Here is a 20,006-nt window from a genome sequence, read left to right on the forward strand (position 1 = left end):
GGAAAGCTCTTTGGCAGCCGCTCGCGTGGCCCCACAGCCCGTGGGGCTGCGGGCTTTGCGGCGGCCGTCAGCCTCCCCGCCACTGGCGCCCACCAGGTGCAGCCGCGCCAGCCTACGAAGCATTTTCCGGTAGGGCCGCGTCTCTGGCGACAGCTCCCACGCCCGAAGAGCCAGGAGGGAAAGCCATGCCTCGTTGGAAAGCTCTTTGGCAGCCTCTCGCGTTGCCCCACAGCCCGTGGGGCTGCGGGCTTTGCGGCGGCCGTCAGCCTCGGCGACACCGGCGCCCACGTGGCGCCGCCCCACCAGTCTGCGAAGCATTTTCCGGTAGGGCTGCGGCTCTGACGACAGCTCCCAAGCCCGAAGAGCCAGGAGGGAAAGCCGTGCCTCGTTGGAAAGCTCTTTGGCAGCCGCTCGCCTGGCGAAACAGCCCGTGTGGCTGCGGGCTTTGCGGCGGCCGTCAGCCTCGCCGCCAACGGTGCCCACGTGGCGCTGCCGCGCCAGCTTGCGAAGCATTTTCCGGTAGGGCTGCGGCTCTGACGACAACTCCCAAGCCCGAAGAGCCAGGAGGGAAAGCCGTGCCTCGTTGGAAAGCTCTTTGGCAGCCGCTCACGTGGCCCCACAGCCCGTGGGGCTGCGGGCTTTGCGGCGGCCGTCAGCCTCGGCGACACCGGCGCCCACGTGGCTCCGCCGCACCAGCCTGCGAAGCATTTTCCGGTAGGGCTGCGGCTCTGGCGACAGCTCCCACGCCCGAAGAGCCAGGAGGGAAAGCCGTGCCTCGTTGGAAAGCTCTTTGGCGGCCGCTCGCATGGCCCCACAGCCCGTGGGGCTGCGGGCTTTCCGGCGGACGTCAGCCTCAGCGACACCGGCGCCCACGTGGCGCCGCCGCGCCAGCCTGCGAAGCATTTTCCTGTAGGGCTGCGGCTCTGGCAACAGCTCCCACGCCCGAAGAGCCAGGAGGGAAAGCCGTGCCTCGTTGGAAAGCTCTTTGGCAGCCGCTCGCCTGGCGAAACAGCCCGTGTGGCTGCGGGCTTTGTGGCGGCCGTCAGCCTCGGAGCCACCAGCGCCCACCTGGCGCCGCCCCACCAGCCTGCGAAGCATTTTCCGGTAGGGCCGTGGCTCTGGCGACAGCTCCCACGCCCGAAGAGCCAGGAGGGAAAGCCGTGCCTCGTTGGAAAGCTCTTTGGTAGCCGCTCGCGTGGCCCCACACCCCGTGGGGCTGCGGGCTTTGTGGCGGCCGTCAGCCTCGGAGCCACCGGCGCCCACCAGGTGCAGCCGCGCCAGCCTGCGAAGCATTTTCCTGTAGGGCTGCGGCTCTGGCGACAGCTCCCACGCCCGAAAAGCGAGGAGGGAAAGCCGTGCCTCGTTGGAAAGCTCTTTGGCAGCCGCTCGACTGGCGAAACAGCCTGTGGGGCTGCGGGCTTTGCGGCGGCCGTCAGCCTCGCTGCCACCGGCGCCCATGTGTCGCCACCTCAGCAGGCTGCGAAGCATTTTCCGGTAGGGCTGCGGCTCTGACGACAACTCCCAAGCCCGAAGAGCCAGGAGGGAAAGCCGTGCCTCGTTGGAAAGCTCTTTGGCAGCCGCTCGCGTGGCCCCACAGCCCGTGGGGCTGCGGGCTTTGCGGCGGTTGTCAGCCTCGGAGCCACCGGCGCCCACGTGGCGCCGCCCCACCTGCCTGCGAAGCATTTTCCGGTAGGGCCGCAACTCTGGCGACAGCTCCCAAGCCCGAAGAGCCAGGAGGGAAAGCCATGCCTCGTTGGAAAGCTCTTTGGCAGCCGCTCGCGTGGCCTCACAGCCCGTGGGGCTGCGGGCTTTGCGGCGGCCGTCAGCCTCGCTGCGACCGGCGCAAACGTGGCGCCGCTGCGCCAGCCTGCGAAGCATTATCCGGTAGGGCCGTGGCTCTGGCGACAGCTCCCACGCCCGAAGAGCAGGGAGGGAAAGCCGTGCCTCGTTGGAAAGCTCTTTGGCAGCCGCTCGCGTGGCCCCACAGCCCGTGGGGCTGCGGGCTTTGCGGCGGCCGTCAGCCTCAGCGCCACCGCCGCCCACCAGCTACAGCCGCGCCAGCCTGCGAAGCATTTTCCGGTAGGGCCGCGGCTCTGGCGACAGCTCCCACGCCCGAAGAGCCAGGAGGGAAAGCCGTGCCTCGTTGGAAATCTGTTTGGCAGCCGCTCGCGTGGCCCCACAGCCCGTGGGGCTGCGGGCTTTGCGGCGGCCGTCAGCCTCGGCGCCACCGGCGCCCACCAGGTGCAGCCGCGCCAGTCTGCGAATCATTTTCCTGTAGGGCCGCGGCTCTGGCGACAGCTCCCACGCCCGAAGACCTAGGAGGGAAAGCCGTGCCTCGTTGGAAAGCTCTTTGGCAGCCGCTCGCGTGGCCCCACAGCCCGTGGGGCTGCGGGCTTTGCGGCGGCCGTCAGCCTCCCTGCCACTGGCGCCCACCAGGTGCAGCCGCGCCAGCCTACGAAGCATTTTCCGGTAGGGCCGCGTCTCTGGCAACAGCTCCCACGCCCGAAGAGCCAGGAGGGAAAGCCATGCCTCGTTGGAAAGCTCTTTGGCAGCCTCTCGCGTTGCCCCACAGCCCGTGGGGCTGCGGGCTTTGCGGCGGCCGTCAGCCTCGGCGACACCGGCGCCCACGTGGCGCCGCCGCACCAGTCTGCGAAGCATTTTCCGGTAGGGCTGCGGCTCTGACGACAGCTCCCAAGCCCGAAGAGCCAGGAGGGAAAGCCGTGCCTCGTTGGAAAGCTCTTTGGCAGCTGCTCGCCTGGCGAAACAGCCCGTGTGGCTGCGGGCTTTGCGGCGGCCGTCAGCCTCGCCGCCAACGGTGCCCACGTGGCGCTGCCGCGCCAGCTTGCGAAGCATTTTCCGGTAGGGCTGCGGCTCTGACGACAACTCCCAAGCCCGAAGAGCCAGGAGGGAAAGCCGTGCCTCGTTGGAAAGCTCTTTGGCAGCCGCTCACGTGGCCCCACAGCCCGTGGGGCTGCGGGCTTTGCGGCGGCCGTCAGCCTCGGCGACACCTGCGCCCACGTGGCTCCGCCGCACCAGCCTGCGAAGCGTTTTCCGGTAGGGCCGCAACTCTGGCGACAGCTCCCAAGCACGAAGAGCCAGGAGGGAAAGCCGTGCCTCGTTGGAAAGCTCTTTGGCAGCCGCTCGCGTGGCCCCACAGCCCGTGTGGCTGCGGGCTATACGGCGGCCGTCAACCTCGTCGACACCGGCGCCCACGTGGCGCCGCCGCGCCAGCCTGCGAAGCATTTTCCGGTAGGGCTGCATCTCTGGCGACAGCTCCCAAGCACGAAGAGCCAGGAGGGAAAGCCGTGCCTCGTTGGAAAGCTCTTTGGCAGCCGCTCGCCTGGCGAAACAGCCCGTGGGGCTGCGGGCTTTGCGGCGGCCGTCAGCCTCGGAGCCACCGGCGCCCACGTGGCGCCGCCCCACCAGCCTGCGAAGCATTTTCCGGTAGGGCCGCGGCTCTGGCGACAGGTCCCACGCCCGAAGAGCGAGGAGAGAAAGCCGTGCCTCGTTGGAAAGCTCTTTGGCAGCCGCTCGCGTGGCCCCACAGCCCGTGGGGCTGCGGGCTTTGTGGCGGCCGTCAGCCTCAGCGCCACCGGCGCCCACCAGCTACAGCCGCGCCAGCCTGCGAAGCATTTTCCGGTAGGGCCGCGGCTCTGGCGACAGCTCCCACGCCCGAAGAGCCAGGAGGGAAAGCCGTGCCTCGTTGGAAAGCTCTTTGGCAGCCGCTCGCCTGGCGAAACAGCCTGTGGGGCTGCGGGCTTTGCGGCGGCCGTCAGCCTCGCTGCCACCGGCGCCCACGTGGCGCCGCCGCACCAGCCTGCGAAGCATTTTCCGGTAGGGCCGCGGCTCTGGCGACAGCTCCCACGCCCGAAGAGCCAGGAGGGAAAGCCGTGCCTCGTTGGAAAGCTCTTTGGCAGCCTCTTCCGTGGCCCCACAGCCCGTGGGGCTGCGGGCTTTGCGGCGGCCGTCAGCCTCTCCGCCAACGGTGCCCATGTGGCGCCGCCGCGCAAGTATGCAGAGCTTTTTGCGGTAGGGCCGTGACTCTGGCGACAGCTCCCACGCCCGAAGAGCTAGGAGGGAAAGCCGTGCCTTGTTGGAAAGCTCTTTGGCAGCCGCTCGCGTGGCCCCACAGCCCGTGGGGCTGCGGGCTTTGCGGCGGCCGTCAGCCTCGGCGCCACCTGCGCCCACCTGGTACAGCCGCGCCAGCCTGCGAAGCATTTTCCGGTAGGGCCACGGCTCTGGCGACAGCTCCCACGCCCGAAGAGCAGGGAGGGAACGCCGTGCCTCGTTGGAAAGCTCTTTGGCAGCCGCTCGCGTGGCCCCACAGCCCGTGTGGCTGCGGGCTTTGCGGCGGCCGTCAGCCTCGGAGCCACCGGCGCCCACGTGGCGCCGCCGCGCCAGCTTGCGAAGCATTTTCCGGTAGGGCCGCAACTCTGGCGACAGCTCCCAAGCACGAAGAGCCAGGAGGGAAAGCCATGCCTCGTTGGAAAGCTCTTTGGCAGCCGCTCGCGTGGCCCCACAGCCCGTGGGGCTGCGGGCTTTGCGGCGGCCGTCAGCCTCGCTGCCACCTGCGCCCACGTGGAGCCGCCGCGCCAGCTTGCGAAGCATTTTCCAGTTGGGCCACGGCTCTGACGACAACTCCCAAGCCCGAAGACCCAGGAGGGAAAGCCGTGCCTCGTTGGAAAGCTCTTTGGCAGCCGCTTGCGTGGCCCCACAGCCCGTGGGGCTGCGGGCTTTGCGGCGGCCGTCAGCCTCGGAGCCACCAGCGCCCACGTGGCGCCGCCCCACCAGCCTGCGAAGCATTTTCCGGTAGGGCCGCGGCTCTGGCGACAGCTCCCACGCCCGAAGAGCCAGGAGGGAAAGCCGTGCCTCGTTGGAAAGCTCTTTGGCAGCCGCTCGCGTGGCCCCACAGCCCGTGGGGCTGCGGGCTTTGCGGCGGTTGTCAGCCTCGGAGCCACCGGCGCCCTCGTGGCGCCGCCCCACCAGCCTGCGAAGCATTTTCCGGTAGGGCCGCAACTCTGGCGACAGCTCCCAAGCCCGAAGAGCCAGGAGGGAAAGCCATGCCTCGTTGGAAAGCTCTTTGGCAGCCGCTCGCCTGGCGAAACAGCCCGTGCGGCTGCGGGCTTTGCGGCGGCCGTCAGCCTCAGCGCCACCGGCGCCTACCAGCTACAGCCGCGCCACCCTGCGAAGCATTTTCCGGTAGGGCCGCGGCTCTGGCGACAGCTCCCACGCCCGAAGAGCCAGGAGGGAAAGCCGTGCCTCGTTGGAAAGCTCTTTGGCCGCCGCTCGCGTGGCCTCACAGCCCGTGGGGCTGCGGGCTTTGTGGCGGCCGTCAGCCTCTAAGCCACCGGCGCCCACGTGGCGCCGCCGCGCCAGCTTGCGAAGCATTTTCCAGTAGGGCCACGGCTCTGACGACAACTCCCAAGCCCGAAGAGCCAGGAGGGAAAGCCGTGCCTCGTTGGAAAGCTCTTTGGCAGCCGCTCGCGTGGCCCCACAGCCCATGGGGCTGCGGGCTTTGCGGCGGCCGTCAGCCTCGGCGCCACCGGCGCCCACGTGGTACCGCCGCACCAGCCTGCGAAGCATTTTCCGGTAGGGCTGCGGCTCTGGCGACAGCTCCCGCGCCCGAAGAGCAGGGAGGGAAAGCCATGCCTCGTTGGAAAGCTCTTTGGCAGCCGCTCGCGTGGCCCCACAGCCCGTGTGGCTGCGGGCTTTGCGGCGACCGTCAGCCTCCCCGCCACTGGCGCCCACCAGGTGCAGCCGCGCCAGCCTGCGAAGCATTTTCCGGTAGGGCCGCGGCTCTGGCGACAGCTCCCACGCCCGAAGAGCAGGGAGGGAAAGGCATGCCTTGCTGGAAAGCTCTTTGGTAGCCTCTTGCGTGGCCGCACAGCCCGTGGGGCTGCGGGCTTTGCGGCGGCCGTCAGCCTCGGCGCCACCGGCGCCCACGTGGCGCTGCCGCGCCAGCTTGCGAAGCATTTTCCGGTAGGGCTGCGGCTCTGGCGACAGCTCCCACGCCCGAAGAGCCAGGAGGGAAAGCCGTGCCTCGTTGGAAAGCTCTTTGGCGGCCGCTCGCATGGCCCCACAGCCCGTGGGGCTGCGGGCTTTCCGGCGGACGTCAGCCTCAGCGACACCGGCGCCCACGTGGCGCCGCCGCGCCAGCCTGCGAAGCATTTTCCTGTAGGGCTGCGGCTCTGGCGACAGCTCCCACGCCCGAAGAGCCAGGAGGGAAAGCCGTGCCTCGTTGGAAAGCTCTTTGGCAGCCGCTCGCCTGGCGAAACAGCCCGTGTGGCTGCGGGCTTTGCGGCGGCCGTCAGCCTCGGAGCCACCAGCGCCCACCTGGCGCCGCCCCACCAGCCTGCGAAGCATTTTCCGGTAGGGCCGCGGCTCTGGCGACAGCTCCCACGCCCGAAGAGCCAGGAGGGAAAGCCGTGCCTCGTTGGAAAGCTCTTTGGCAGCCGATCGCGTGGCCCCACACCCCGTGGGGCTGCGGGCTTTGTGGCGGCCGTCAGCCTCGGAGCCACCGGCGCCCACCAGGTGCAGCCGCGCCAGCCTGCGAAGCATTTTCCTGTAGGGCTGCGGCTCTGGCGACAGCTCCCACGCCCGAAAAGCAAGGAGGGAAAGCCGTGCCTCGTTGGAAAGCTCTTTGGCAGCCGCTCGACTGGCGAAACAGCCTGTGGGGCTGCGGGCTTTGCGGCGGCCGTCAGCCTCGGAGCCACCGGCGCCCACGTGGCGCCGCCCCACCAGCCTGCGAAGCATTTTCCGGTAGGGCCGCGGCTCTGGCGACAGCTCCCACGCCCGAAGAGCCAGGAGGGAAAGCCGTGCCTCGTTGGAAAGCTCTTTGGCAGCCGCTCGCCTGGCGAAACAGCCCGTGCGGCTGCGGGCTTTGCGGCGGCCGTCAGCCTTTGCGCCACCTGCGCCCACGTGGCGCCGCCCCACCAGCCTGCGAAGCATTTTCCGGTAGGGCCGCAACTCTGGCGACAGCTCCCACGCGCGAAGAGCCAGGAGGGAAAGCCGTGCCTTGTTGGAAAGCTCTTTGGCAGCCGCTCGCGTGGCCCCACAGCCCGTGGGGCTGCGGGCTTTGCGGCGGCCGTCAGCCTCGGTGCCACCGGCGCCCACGTGGCGCTGCCGCGCCAGCTTGCGAAGCATTTTCCGGTAGGGCTGGAGCTCTGACGACAGCTCCCAAGCCCGAAGAGCCAGGAGGGAAAGCCATGCCTCGTTGGAAAGCTCTTTGGCAGCCGCTCGCGTGGCCCCACAGCCCGTGGGGCTGCGGGCTTTGCGGCGGTTGTCAGCCTCGGAGGCACCGGCGCCCACGTGGCGCCGCCCCACCAGCCTGCGAAGCATTTTCCGGTAGGGCCGCGGCTCTGGCGACAGCTCCCAAGCCCGAAGAGCCAGGAGGGAAAGCCATGCCTCGTTGGAAAGCTCTTTGGCAGCCGCTCGCCTGGCGAAACAGCTTGTGGGGCTGCGGGCTTTGCGGCGGCCGTCATCCTCGCTGCCACCGGCGCCCACGTGGCGCCGCTGCGCCAGCCTACGAAGCATTTTCCGGTAGGGCCGCGTCTCTGGCGACAGCTCCCACGCCCGAAGAGCCAGGAGGGAAAGCCATGCCTCGTTGGAAAGCTCTTTGGCAGCCGCTCGCGTGGCCCCACAGCTAGTGGGGCTGCGGGCTTTGCGGCGGCCGTCAGCCTCGGCGCCACCGGAGCCCACCAGCTACAGCCGCGCCAGCCTGCGAAGCATTTTCCGGTAGGGCCGCGGCTCTGGCGACAGCTCCCACGCCCGAAGAGCCAGGAGGGAAAGCCGTGCCTCGTTGGAAAGCTCTTTGGCAGCCGCTCGCGTGGCCTCACAGCCCGTGGGGCTGCGGGCTTTGCGGCGGCCGTCAGCCTCGCTGCCACCGGCGCCCACGTGGCGCCGCCGCGCCAGCTTGCGAAGCATTTTCCATTTGGGCCACGGCTCTGACGACAACTCCCAAGCCCGAAGACCCAGGAGGGAAAGCCGTGCCTCGTTGGAAAGCTCTTTGGCAGCCGCTTGCGTGGCCCCACAGCCCGTGGGGCTGCGGGCTTTGCGGCGGCCGTCAGCCTCGGAGCCACCAGCGCCCACGTGGCGCCGCCCCACCAGCCTGCGAAGCATTTTCCGGTAGGGCCGCGGCTCTGGCGACAGCTCCCACGCCCGAAGAGCCAGGAGGGAAAGCCGTGCCTCGTTGGAAAGCTCTTTGGCGGCCGCTCGCCTGGCGAAACAGCCTGTGGGGCTGCGGGCTTTGCGGCGGCCGTCAGCCTCGGAGACACTGGCACCCACCAGGTGCAGCCGCGCCAGCCTGCGAAGCATTTTCCTGTAGGGCCGTTTCTCTGGCGACAGCTCTGACGCCCGAAGAGCGAGGAGGGAAAGCCGTGCCTCGTTGGAAAGCTCTTTGGCAGCCGCTCGCCTGGCGAAACAGCCTGTGGGGCTGCGGGCTTTGCGGCGGCCGTCAGCCTCGGAGCCACCGGCACCCATCAGGTGCAGCCGCACCAGCCTGCGAAGCATTTTCTGGTAGGGCCGTGGCTCTGGCGACAGCTCCCATGCCCGAAGAGCCAGGAGGGAAAGCCGTGCCTCCTTGGAAAGCTCTTTGGCAGCCGCTCGCCTGGCGAAACAGCCTGTGGGGCTGCGGGCTTTGCGGCGGCCGTCAGCCTCGGAGCCACCGGCGCCCACGTGGCGCCGCCCCACCAGCCTGCGAAGCATTTTCCTGTAGGGCCGCGGCTCTGGCGACAGCTCCCACGCCCGAAGAGCCAGGAGGGAAAGCCGTGCCTCGTTGGAAAGCTCTTTGGCAGCCGATCGCGTGGCCCCACAGCCCGTGGGGCTGCGGGCTTTGTGGCGGCCGTCAGCCTCCCCGCCACCGGCGCCCACGTGGCGCTGCCGCGCCAGCCTGCGAAGCATTTTCCGGTAGGGCTGCGGCTCTGACGACAGCTCCCAAGCCCGAAGAGCCAGGAGGGAAAGCCGTGCCTCGTTGGAAAGCTCTTTGGCGGCCGCTCGCGGGGCCCCACAGCCCGTGGGGCTGCGGGCTTTCCGGCGGACGTCAGCCTCAGCGACACCGGCGCCCACGTGGCGCCGCCGCGCCAGCCTGCGAAGCATTTTCCTGTAGGGCTGCGGCTCTGGCGACAGCTCCCACGCCCGAAGAGCCAGGAGGGAAAGCCGTGCCTCGTTGGAAAGCTCTTTGGCAGCCGCTCGCCTGGCGAAACAGCCCGTGGGGCTGCGGGCTTTGCGGCGGCCGTCAGCCTCGCTGCCACCGGCACCCACGTGGCGCCGCCCCACTAGCCTGCGAAGCATTTTCCGGTAGGGCCGCAACTCTGGCGACAGCTCCCAAGCACGAAGAGACAGGAGGGAAAGCCGTGCCTCGTTGGAAAGCTCTTTGGCAGCCGATCGCGTGGCCCCACAGCCCGTGCGGCTGCGGGCTTTGCGGCGGTTGTCAGCCTCGGAGCCACCGGCGCCCACCAGGTGCAGCCGCGCCAGCCTGCGAAGCATTTTCCTGTAGGGCTGCGGCTCTGGCGACAGCTCCCACGCCCGAAAAGCGAGGAGGGAAAGCCGTGCCTCGTTGGAAAGCTCTTTGGCAGCCGCTCGCCTGGCGAAACAGCCCGTGCGGCTGCGGGCTTTGCGGCGGCCGTCAGCCTCGGAGCCACCGGCGCCCACGTGGCGCCGCCCCACCAGCCTGCGAAGCATTTTCCGGTAGGGCCGCAACTCTGGCGACAGCTCCCAAGCACGAAGAGCCAGGAGGGAAAGCCGTGCCTCGTTGGAAAGCTCTTTGGCAGCCGCTCGCGTGGCCCCACAGCCCGTGGGGCTGCGGGCTTTGCGGCGGCCGTCAGCCTCACCGCCACCGGCGCCCAACAGCTACAGCCGCGCCAGCCTGCGAAGCATTTTCCGGTAGGGCCGCGGCTCTGGCGACAGCTCCCACGCCCGAAGAGCCAGGAGGGAAAGCCGTGCCTCGTTGGAAAGCTCTTTGGCAGCCGCTCGCGTGGCCCCACAGCCCGTGGGGCTGCGGGCTTTGTGGGGGCCGTCAGCCTCCCCGCCACCGGCGCCCACCAGGTGCAGCCGCGCCAGCCTGCGAAGCATTTTCCTGTAGGGCCGCGACTCTGGCGACAGCTCCCACGCCCGAAGACCCAGGAGGGAAAGCCGTGCCTCGTTGGAAAGCTCTTTGGCAGCCGCTCGCGTGGCCTCACAGCCCGTGGGGCTGCGGGCTTTGCGGCGGCCGTCAGCCTCGGAGCCACCAGCGCCCACGTGGCGCCGCCCCACCAGCCTGCGAAGCATTTTCCGGTAGGGCCGCGGCTCTGGCGACAGCTCCCAAGCACGAAGAGCCAGGAGGGAAAGCCGTGCCTCGTTGGAAAGCTCTTTGGCAGCCGCTCGCGTGGCCCCACAGCCCGTGGGGCTGCGGGCTTTGCGGCGGCCGTCAGCCTTTGCGCCACCGGCGCCCACGTGGCGCCGCCGCACGAGCCTGCGAAGCATTTTCCGGTAGGGCCGCGGCTCTGGCGACAGCTCCCACGCCCGAAGAGCCAGGAGGGAAAGCCGTGCCTCGTTGGAAAGCTCTTTGGCAGCCGCTCGCGTGGCCCCACAGCCCGTGGGGCTGCGGGCTTTGCGGCGACCGTCAGCCTCCCCGCCACCGGCGCCCACCAGGTGCAGCCGCGCCAGCCTGCGAAGCATTTTCCGGTAGGGCCGCGGCTCTGGCGACAGCTCCCACGCCCGAAGAGCCAGGAGGGAAAGCCATGCCTCGTTGGAAAGCTCTTTGGCAGCCTCTTGCGTGGCCCCACAGCCCGTGGGGCTGCGGGCTTTGTGGCGGCCGTCAGCCTCGGAGCCACCGGCGCCCACCAGGTGCAGCCGCGCCAGCCTGCGAAGCATTTTCCTGTAGGGCCGCGGCTCTGGCGACAGCTCCCACGCCCGAAGAGCGAGGAGGGAAAGCCGTGCCTCGTTGGAAAGCTCTTTGGCAGCCGCTCGCCTGGCGAAACAGCCTGTGGGGCTGCGGGCTTTGCGGCGGCCGTCAGCCTCGCTGCCACCGGCGCCCATGTGTCGCCGCCTCACCAGGCTGCGAAGCATTTTCCGGTAGGGCTGCGGCTCTGACGACAACTCCCAAGCCCGAAGACCCAGGAGGGAAAGCCGTGCCTCGTTGGAAAGCTCTTTGGCAGCCGCTCGCGTGGCCCCACAGCCCGTGGGGCTGCGGGCTTTGCGGCAGTTGTCAGCCTCGGAGCCACCGGCGCCCACGTGGCGCCGCCCCACCAGCCTGCGAAGCATTTTCCGGTAGGGCCGCAACTCTGGCGACAGCTCCCAAGCCCGAAGAGCCAGGAGGGAAAGCCATGCCTCGTTGGAAAGCTCTTTGGCAGCCGCTCGCCTGGCGAAACAGCCCGTGCGGCTGCGGGCTTTGCGGCGGCCGTCAGCCTCGGAGCCACCGGCGCCCACGTGGCACCGCCCCACCAGCCTGCGAAGCATTTTCCGGTAGGGCCGCAACTCTGGCGACAGCTCCCACGCCCGAAGAGCCAGGAGGGAAAGCCGTGCCTCGTTGGAAAGCTCTTTGGCGGCCGCTCGCCTGGCGAAACAGCCTGTGGGGCTGCGGGCTTTGCGGCGGCCGTCAGCCTCGCAGCCACCGGCACCCACCAGGTGGAGCCGCGCCAGCCTGCGAAGCATTTTCCGGTAGGGCCGTGGCTCTGGCGACAGCTCCCACGCCCGAAGAGCCAGGAGGGAAAGCCGTGCCTCGTTGGAAAGCTCTTTGGCAGCCGCTCGCCTGGCGAAACAGCCTGTGGGGCTGCGGGCTTTGCCGCGGCCGTCATCCTCGGAGCCACCGGCACCCACCAGGTGCAGCCGCGCCAGCCTGCGAAGCATTTTCCGGTAGGGCCGTGGCTCTGGCGACAGCTCCCACGCCCGAAGAGCCAGGAGGGAAAGCCGTGCCTCGTTGGAAAGCTCTTTGGCAGCCAATCGCGTGGCCCCACAGCCCGTGGGGCTGCGGGCTTTGTGGCGGCCGTCAGCCTCCCTGCCACCGGCGCCCACGTGGCGCCGCTGCGCCAGCCTGCGAAGCATTTTCCGGTAGGGCCGCGGCTCTGGCGACAGCTCCCACGCCCGAAGAGCCAGGAGGGAAAGCCGTGCCTCGTTGGAAAGCTCTTTGGCAGCCGATCGCGTGGCCCCACAGCCCGTGGGGCTGCGGGCTTTGTGGCGGCCGTCAGCCTCCCCGCCACCGGCGCCCACCAGGTGCATCCGCGCCAGCCTGCGAAGCATTTTCCAGTAGGGCCGCGGCTCTGGCGACAGCTCCCACGCCCTAAGAGCGAGGAGAGAAAGCCGTGCCTCGTTGGAAAGCTCTTTGGCAGCCGCTCGCCTGGCGAAACAGCCTGTGGGGCTGCGGGCTTTGCGGCGGCTGTCAGCCTCGCTGCCACCGGCGCCCACGTGGCGCCGCTGCGCCAGCCTGCGAAGCATTTTCCGGTAGGGCCGCGTCTCTGGCGACAGCTCCCACGCCCGAAGAGCCAGGAGGGAAAGTCGTGCCTCGCTGGAAAGCTCTTTGGCTGCCGCTCGTGTGGCCCCACAGCCCGTGTGGCTGCGGGCTTTGCGGCGGCCGTCAGCCTCGCCGCCAACGGTGCCCACGTGGCGCTGCCGTGCCAGCTTGCGAAGCATTTTCCGGTAGGGCTGCGGCTCTGACGACAACTCCCAAGCCCGAAGAGCCAGGAGGGAAAGCCATGCCTCGTTGGAAAGCTCTTTGGCAGCCGCTCGCGTGGCCCCACAGCCCGTGGGGCTGCGGGCTTTGCGGCGGCCGTCAGCCTCGCCGCCACCGGTGCCCACGTGGCGCCGCTGCGCCAGCCTGCGAAGCGTTTTCCGGTAGGGCCGCGGCTCTGGCAACAGCTCCCACGCCCGAAGAGCCAGGAGGAAAAGCCATGCCTCGTTGGAAAGCTCTTTGGCAGCCGCTCGCGTGGCCCCACAGCCCGTGGGGCTGCGGGCTTTGCGGCGGCCGTCAGCCTCGGCGCCACCGGCGCCCACGTGGTGCTGCCGCGCCAGCTTGCGAAGCATTTTCCGGTAGGGCTGCGGCTCTGACGACAGCTCCCAAGCCCGAAGAGCCAGGAGGGAAAGCCGTGCCTCGTTGGAAAGCTCTTTGGCGGCCGCTCGCCTGGCGAAACAGCCTGTGGGGCTGCGGGCTTTGCGGCGGCCGTCAGCCTCGGAGCCACCGGCACCCACCAGGTGCAGCCGCGCCAGCCTGCGAAGCATTTTCCTGTAGGGCCGTTTCTCTGGCGACAGCTGCCACGCCCGAAGAGCCAGGAGGGAAAGCTGTGCCTCGTTGGAAAGCTCTTTGGCAGCCGCTCGCCTGGCGAAACAGCCTGTGGGGCTGCGGGCTTTGCGGCGGCCATCAGCCTCGGAGCCACCGGCACCCACCAGGTGCAGCCGCGCCAGCCTGCGAAGCATTTTCTGGTAGGGCCGTGGCTCTGGCGACAGCTCCCATGCCCGAAGAGCCAGGAGGGAAAGCCGTGCCTCGTTGGAAAGCTCTTTGGCAGCCGCTCGCCTGGCGAAACAGCCTGTGGGGCTGCGGGCTTTGCGGCGGCCGTCAGCCTCGGAGCCACCGGCGCCCACGTGGCGCCGCCCCACCAGCCTGCGAAGCATTTTCCTGTAGGGCCGCGGCTCTGGCGACAGCTCCCAAGCACGAAGAGCCAGGAGGGAAAGCCGTGCCTCGTTGGAAAGCTCTTTGGCAGCCGCTCGCGTGGCCCCACAGCCCGTGGGGCTGCGGGCTTTGTGGCGGCTGTCAGCCTCCCCGCCACCGGCGCCCACGTGGCGCTGCCGCGCCAGCCTGCGAAGCATTTTCCGGTAGGTCTGCGGCTCTGACGACAGCTCCCAAGCCCGAAGAGCCAGGAGGGAAAGCCGTGCCTCGTTGGAAAGCTCTTTGGCGGCCGCTCGCGGGGCCCCACAGCCCGTGGGGCTGCGGGCTTTCCGGCGGACGTCAGCCTCAGCGACACCGGCGCCCACGTGGCGCTGCCGCGCCAGCCTGCGAAGCATTTTCCTGTAGGGCTGCGGCTCTGGCGACAGCTCCCACGCCCGAAGAGCCAGGAGGGAAAGCCGTGCCTCGTTGGAAAGCTCTTTGGCAGCCGCTCGCCTGGCGAAACAGCCCGTGGGGCTGCGGGCTTTGCGGCGGCCGTCAGCCTCGCTGCCACCGGCGCCCACGTGGCGCCGCCCCACCAGCCTGCGAAGCATTTTCCGGTAAGGCCGCAACTCTGGCGACAGCTCCCAAGCACGAAGAGCCAGGAGGGAAAGCCGTGCCTCGTTGGAAAGCTCTTTGGCAGCCGATCGCGTGGCCCCACAGCCCGTGGGGCTGCGGGCTTTGCGGCGGTTGTCAGCCTCGGAGCCACCGGCGCCCACCAGGTGCAGCCGCGCCAGCCTGCGAAGCATTTTCCTGTAGGGCTGCGGCTCTGGCGACAGCTCCCACGCCCGAAAAGCGAGGAGGGAAAGCCGTGCCTCGTTGGAAAGCTCTTTGGCAGCCGCTCGCCTGGCGAAACAGCCCGTGCGGCTGCGGGCTTTGCGGCGGCCGTCAGCCTCGGAGCCACCGGCGCCCACGTGGCGCCGCCCCACCAGCCTGCGAAGCATTTTCCGGTAGGGCCGCAACTCTGGCGACAGCTCCCAAGCACGAAGAGCCAGGAGGGAAAGCCGTGCCTCGTTGGAAAGCTCTTTGGCAGCCGCTCGCGTGGCCCCACAGCCCGTGGGGCTGCGGGCTTTGCGGCGGCCGTCAGCCTCACCGCCACCGGCGCCCAACAGCTACAGCCGCGCCAGCCTGCGAAGCATTTTCCGGTAGGGCCGCGGCTCTGGCGACAGCTCCCACGCCCGAAGAGCCAGGAGGGAAAGCCGTGCCTCGTTGGAAAGCTCTTTGGCAGCCGCTCGCGTGGCCCCACAGCCCGTGGGGCTGCGGGCTTTGTGGGGGCCGTCAGCCTCCCCGCCACCGGCGCCCACCAGGTGCAGCCGCGCCAGCCTGCGAAGCATTTTCCAGTAGGGCCGCGACTCTGGCGACAGCTCCCACGCCCGAAGACCCAGGAGGGAAAGCCGTGCCTCGTTGGAAAGCTCTTTGGCAGCCGCTCGCGTGGCCTCACAGCCCGTGGGGCTGCGGGCTTTGCGGCGGCCGTCAGCCTCGGAGCCACCAGCGCCCACGTGGCGCCGCCCCACCAGCCTGCGAAGCATTTTCCGGTAGGGCCGCGGCTCTGGCGACAGCTCACAAGCACGAAGAGCCAGGAGGGAAAGCCGTGCCTCGTTGGAAAGCTCTTTGGCAGCCGCTCGTGTGGCCCCACAGCCCGTGGGGCTGCGGGCTTTGCGGCGGCCGTCAGCCTTTGCGCCACCGGCGCCCACGTGGCGCCGCCGCACGAGCCTGCGAAGCATTTTCCGGTAGGGCCGCGGCTCTGGCGACAGCTCCCACGCCCGAAGAGCCAGGAGGGAAAGCCGTGCCTCGTTGGAAAGCTCTTTGGCAGCCACTCGCGTGGCCCCACAGCCCGTGGGGCTGCGGGCTTTGCGGCGACCGTCAGCCTCCCCGCCACCGGCGCCCACCAGGTGCAGCCGCGCCAGCCTGCGAAGCATTTTCCGGTAGGGCCGCGGCTCTGGCGACAGCTCCCACGCCCGAAGAGCCAGGAGGGAAAGCCATGCCTCGTTGGAAAGCTCTTTGGCAGCCTCTTGCGTGGCCCCACAGCCCGTGGGGCTGCGGGCTTTGTGGCGGCCGTCAGCCTCCCCGCCACTGGCGCCCACCAGGTGCAGCCGCGCCAGCCTGCGAAGCATTTTCCGGTAGGGCTGCGGCTCTGACGACAGCTCCCACGCCCGAAGAGCCAGGAGGGAAAGCCGTGCCTCGTTGGAAACCTCTTTGGCAGCCGCTCGCGTGGCCCCACAGCCCGTGGGGCTGCGGGCTTTCCGGCGGACGTCATCCTCAGCGACACCGACGCCCACGTGGCGCCGCCGCGCCAGCCTGCGAAGCATTTTCCGGTAGGGCTGCGGCTCTGGCGACAGCTCCCACGCCCGAAGAGCCAGGAGGGAAAGCCATGCCTCGTTGGAAAGCTCTTTGGCAGCCTCTTGCGTGGCCCCACAGCCCGTGGGGCTGCGGGCTTTGTGGCGGCCGTCAGCCTCGGAGCCACCGGCGCCCACCAGGTGCAGCCGCGCCAGCCTGCGAAGCATTTTCCTGTAGGGCCGCGGCTCTGGCGACAGCTCCCACGCCCGAAGAGCGAGGAGGGAAAGCCGTGCCTCGTTGGAAAGCTCTTTGGCAGCCGCTCGCCTGGCGAAACAGCCTGTGGGGCTGCGGGCTTTGCGGCGGCCGTCAGCCTCGCTGCCACCGGCGCCCATGTGTCGCCGCCTCACCAGGCTGCGAAGCATTTTCCGGTAGGGCTGCGGCTCTGACGACAACTCCCAAGCCCGAAGAGCCAGGAGGGAAAGCCGTGCCTCGTTGGAAAGCTCTTTGGCAGCCACTCGCGTGGCCCCACAGCCCGTGGGGCTGCGGGCTTTGCGGCGACCGTCAGCCTCCCCGCCACCGGCGCCCACCAGGTGCAGCCGCGCCAGCCTGCGAAGCATTTTCCGGTAGGGCCGCGGCTCTGGCGACAGCTCCCACGCCCGAAGAGCCAGGAGGGAAAGCCATGCCTCGTTGGAAAGCTCTTTGGCAGCCTCTTGCGTGGCCCCACAGCCCGTGGGGCTGCGGGCTTTGTGGCGGCCGTCAGCCTCCCCGCCACTGGCGCCCACCAGGTGCAGCCGCGCCAGCCTGCGAAGCATTTTCCGGTAGGGCTGCGGCTCTGACGACAGCTCCCACGCCCGAAGAGCCAGGAGGGAAAGCCGTGCCTCGTTGGAAACCTCTTTGGCAGCCGCTCGCGTGGCCCCACAGCCCGTGGGGCTGCGGGCTTTCCGGCGGACGTCATCCTCAGCGACACCGGCGCCCACGTGGCGCCGCCGCGCCAGCCTGCGAAGCATTTTACTGTAGGGCTGCGGCTCTGGCGACAGCTCCCACGCCCGAAGAGCCAGGAGGGAAAGCCATGCCTCGTTGGAAAGCTCTTTGGCAGCCTCTTCCGTGGCCCCACAGCCCGTGGGGCTGCGGGCTTTGTGGCGGCCGTCAGCCTCGGAGCCACCGGCGCCCACCAGGTGCAGCCGCGCCAGCCTGCGAAGCATTTTCCTGTAGGGCTGCGGCTCTGGCGACAGCTCCCACGCCCGAAGAGCCAGGAGGGAAAGCCGTGCCTCGTTGGAAAGCTCTTTGGCAGCCGCTCGCCTGGCGAAACAGCCCGTGGGGCTGCGGGCTTTGCGGCAGCCGTCAGCCTCGCTGCCACCGGCGCCCACGTGGCGCCGCCCCACCAGCCTGCGAAGCATTTTCCGGTAAGGCCGCAACTCTGGCGACAGCTCCCAAGCACGAAGAGCCAGGAGGGAAAGCCGTGCCTCGTTGGAAAGCTCTTTGGCAGCCGATCGCGTGGCCCCACAGCCCGTGGGGCTGCGGGCTTTGCGGCGGTTGTCAGCCTCGGAGCCACCGGCGCCCACCAGGTGCAGCCGCGCCAGCCTGCGAAGCATTTTCCTGTAGGGCTGCGGCTCTGGCGACAGCTCCCACGCCCGAAAAGCGAGGAGGGAAAGCCGTGCCTCGTTGGAAAGCTCTTTGGCAGCCTCTCGCCTGGCGAAACAGCCCGTGCGGCTGCGGGCTTTGCGGCGGCCGTCAGCCTCGGAGCCACCGGCGCCCACGTGGCGCCGCCCCACCAGCCTGCGAAGCATTTTCCGGTAGGGCCGCAACTCTGGCGACAGCTCCCAAGCACGAAGAGCCAGGAGGGAAAGCCGTGCCTCGTTGGAAAGCTCTTTGGCAGCCGCTCGCGTGGCCCCACAGCCCGTGGGGCTGCGGGCTTTGCGGCGGCCGTCAGCCTCACCGCCACCGGCGCCCAACAGCTACAGCCGCGCCAGCCTGCGAAGCATTTTCCGGTAGGGCCGCGGCTCTGGCGACAGCTCCCACGCCCGAAGAGCCAGGAGGGAAAGCCGTGCCTCGTTGGAAAGCTCTTTGGCAGCCGCTCGCGTGGCCCCACAGCCCGTGGGGCTTCGGGCTTTGTGGGGGCCGTCAGCCTCCCCGCCACCGGCGCCCACCAGGTGCAGCCGCGCCAGCCTGCGAAGCATTTTCCAGTAGGGCCGCGACTCTGGCGACAGCTCCCACGCCCGAAGACCCAGGAGGGAAAGCCGTGCCTCGTTGGAAAGCTCTTTGGCAGCCGCTCGCGTGGCCTCACAGCCCGTGGGGCTGCGGGCTTTGCGGCGGCCGTCAGCCTCGGAGCCACCAGCGCCCACGTGGCGCCGCCCCACCAGCCTGCGAAGCATTTTCCGGTAGGGCCACGGCTCTGGCGACAGCTCCCAAGCACGAAGAGCCAGGAGGGAAAGCCGTGCCTCGTTGGAAAGCTCTTTGGCAGCCGCTCGTGTGGCCCCACAGCCCGTGGGGCTGCGGGCTTTGCGGCGGCCGTCAGCCTTTGCGCCACCGGCGCCCACGTGGCGCCGCCGCACGAGCCTGCGAAGCATTTTCCGGTAGGGCCGCGGCTCTGGCGACAGCTCCCACGCCCGAAGAGCCAGGAGGGAAAGCCGTGCCTCGTTGGAAAGCTCTTTGGCAGCCACTCGCGTGGCCCCACAGCCCGTGGGGCTGCGGGCTTTGCGGCGACCGTCAGCCTCCCCGCCACCGGCGCCCACCAGGTGCAGCCGCGCCAGCCTGCGAAGCATTTTCCGGTAGGGCCGCGGCTCTGGCGACAGCTCCCACGCCCGAAGAGCCAGGAGGGAAAGCCATGCCTCGTTGGAAAGCTCTTTGGCAGCCTCTTGCGTGGCCCCACAGCCCGTGGGGCTGCGGGCTTTGTGGCGGCCGTCAGCCTCCCCGCCACTGGCGCCCACCAGGTGCAGCCGCGCCAGCCTGCGAAGCATTTTCCGGTAGGGCTGCGGCTCTGACGACAGCTCCCACGCCCGAAGAGCCAGGAGGGAAAGCCGTGCCTCGTTGGAAACCTCTTTGGCAGCCGCTCGCGTGGCCCCACAGCCCGTGGGGCTGCGGGCTTTCCGGCGGACGTCATCCTCAGCGACACCGGCGCCCACGTGGCGCCGCCGCGCCAGCCTGCGAAGCATTTTCCTGTAGGGTTGCGGCTCTGGCGACAGCTCCCACGCCCGAAGAGCCAGGAGGGAAAGCCATGCCTCGTTGGAAAGCTCTTTGGCAGCCTCTTGCGTGGCCCCACAGCCCGTGGGGCTGCGGGCTTTGTGGCGGCCGTCAGCCTCGGAGCCACCGGCGCCCACCAGGTGCAGCCGCGCCAGCCTGCGAAGCATTTTCCTGTAGGGCCGCGGCTCTGGCGACAGCTCCCAAGCCCGAAGAGCGAGGAGGGAAAGCCGTGCCTCGTTGGAAAGCTCTTTGGCAGCCGCTCGCCTGGCGAAACAGCCTGTGGGGCTGCGGGCTTTGCGGCGGCCGTCAGCCTCGCTGCCACCGGCGCCCATGTGTCGCCGCCTCACCAGGCTGCGAAGCATTTTCCGGTAGGGCTGCGGCTCTGACGACAACTCCCAAGCCCGAAGAGCCAGGAGGGAAAGCCGTGCCTCGTTGGAAAGCTCTTTGGCAGCCACTCGCGTGGCCCCACAGCCCGTGGGGCTGCGGGCTTTGCGGCGACCGTCAGCCTCCCCGCCACCGGCGCCCACCAGGTGCAGCCGCGCCAGCCTGCGAAGCATTTTCCGGTAGGGCCGCGGCTCTGGCGACAGCTCCCACGCCCGAAGAGCCAGGAGGGAAAGCCATGCCTCGTTGGAAAGCTCTTTGGCAGCCTCTTGCGTGGCCCCACAGCCCGTGGGGCTGCGGGCTTTGTGGCGGCCGTCAGCCTCCCCGCCACTGGCGCCCACCAGGTGCAGCCGCGCCAGTCTGCGAAGCATTTTCCGGTAGGGCTGCGGCTCTGACGACAGCTCCCACGCCCGAAGAGCCAGGAGGGAAAGCCGTGCCTCGTTGGAAACCTCTTTGGCAGCCGCTCGCGTGGCCCCACAGCCCGTGGGGCTGCGGGCTTTCCGGCGGACGTCATCCTCAGCGACACCGGCGCCCACGTGGCGCCGCCGCGCCAGCCTGC

Source organism: Chroicocephalus ridibundus, chromosome 16 (genome assembly GCF_963924245.1).
Source record: "Chroicocephalus ridibundus chromosome 16, bChrRid1.1, whole genome shotgun sequence".
NCBI lineage: Eukaryota > Metazoa > Chordata > Aves > Charadriiformes > Laridae > Chroicocephalus > Chroicocephalus ridibundus.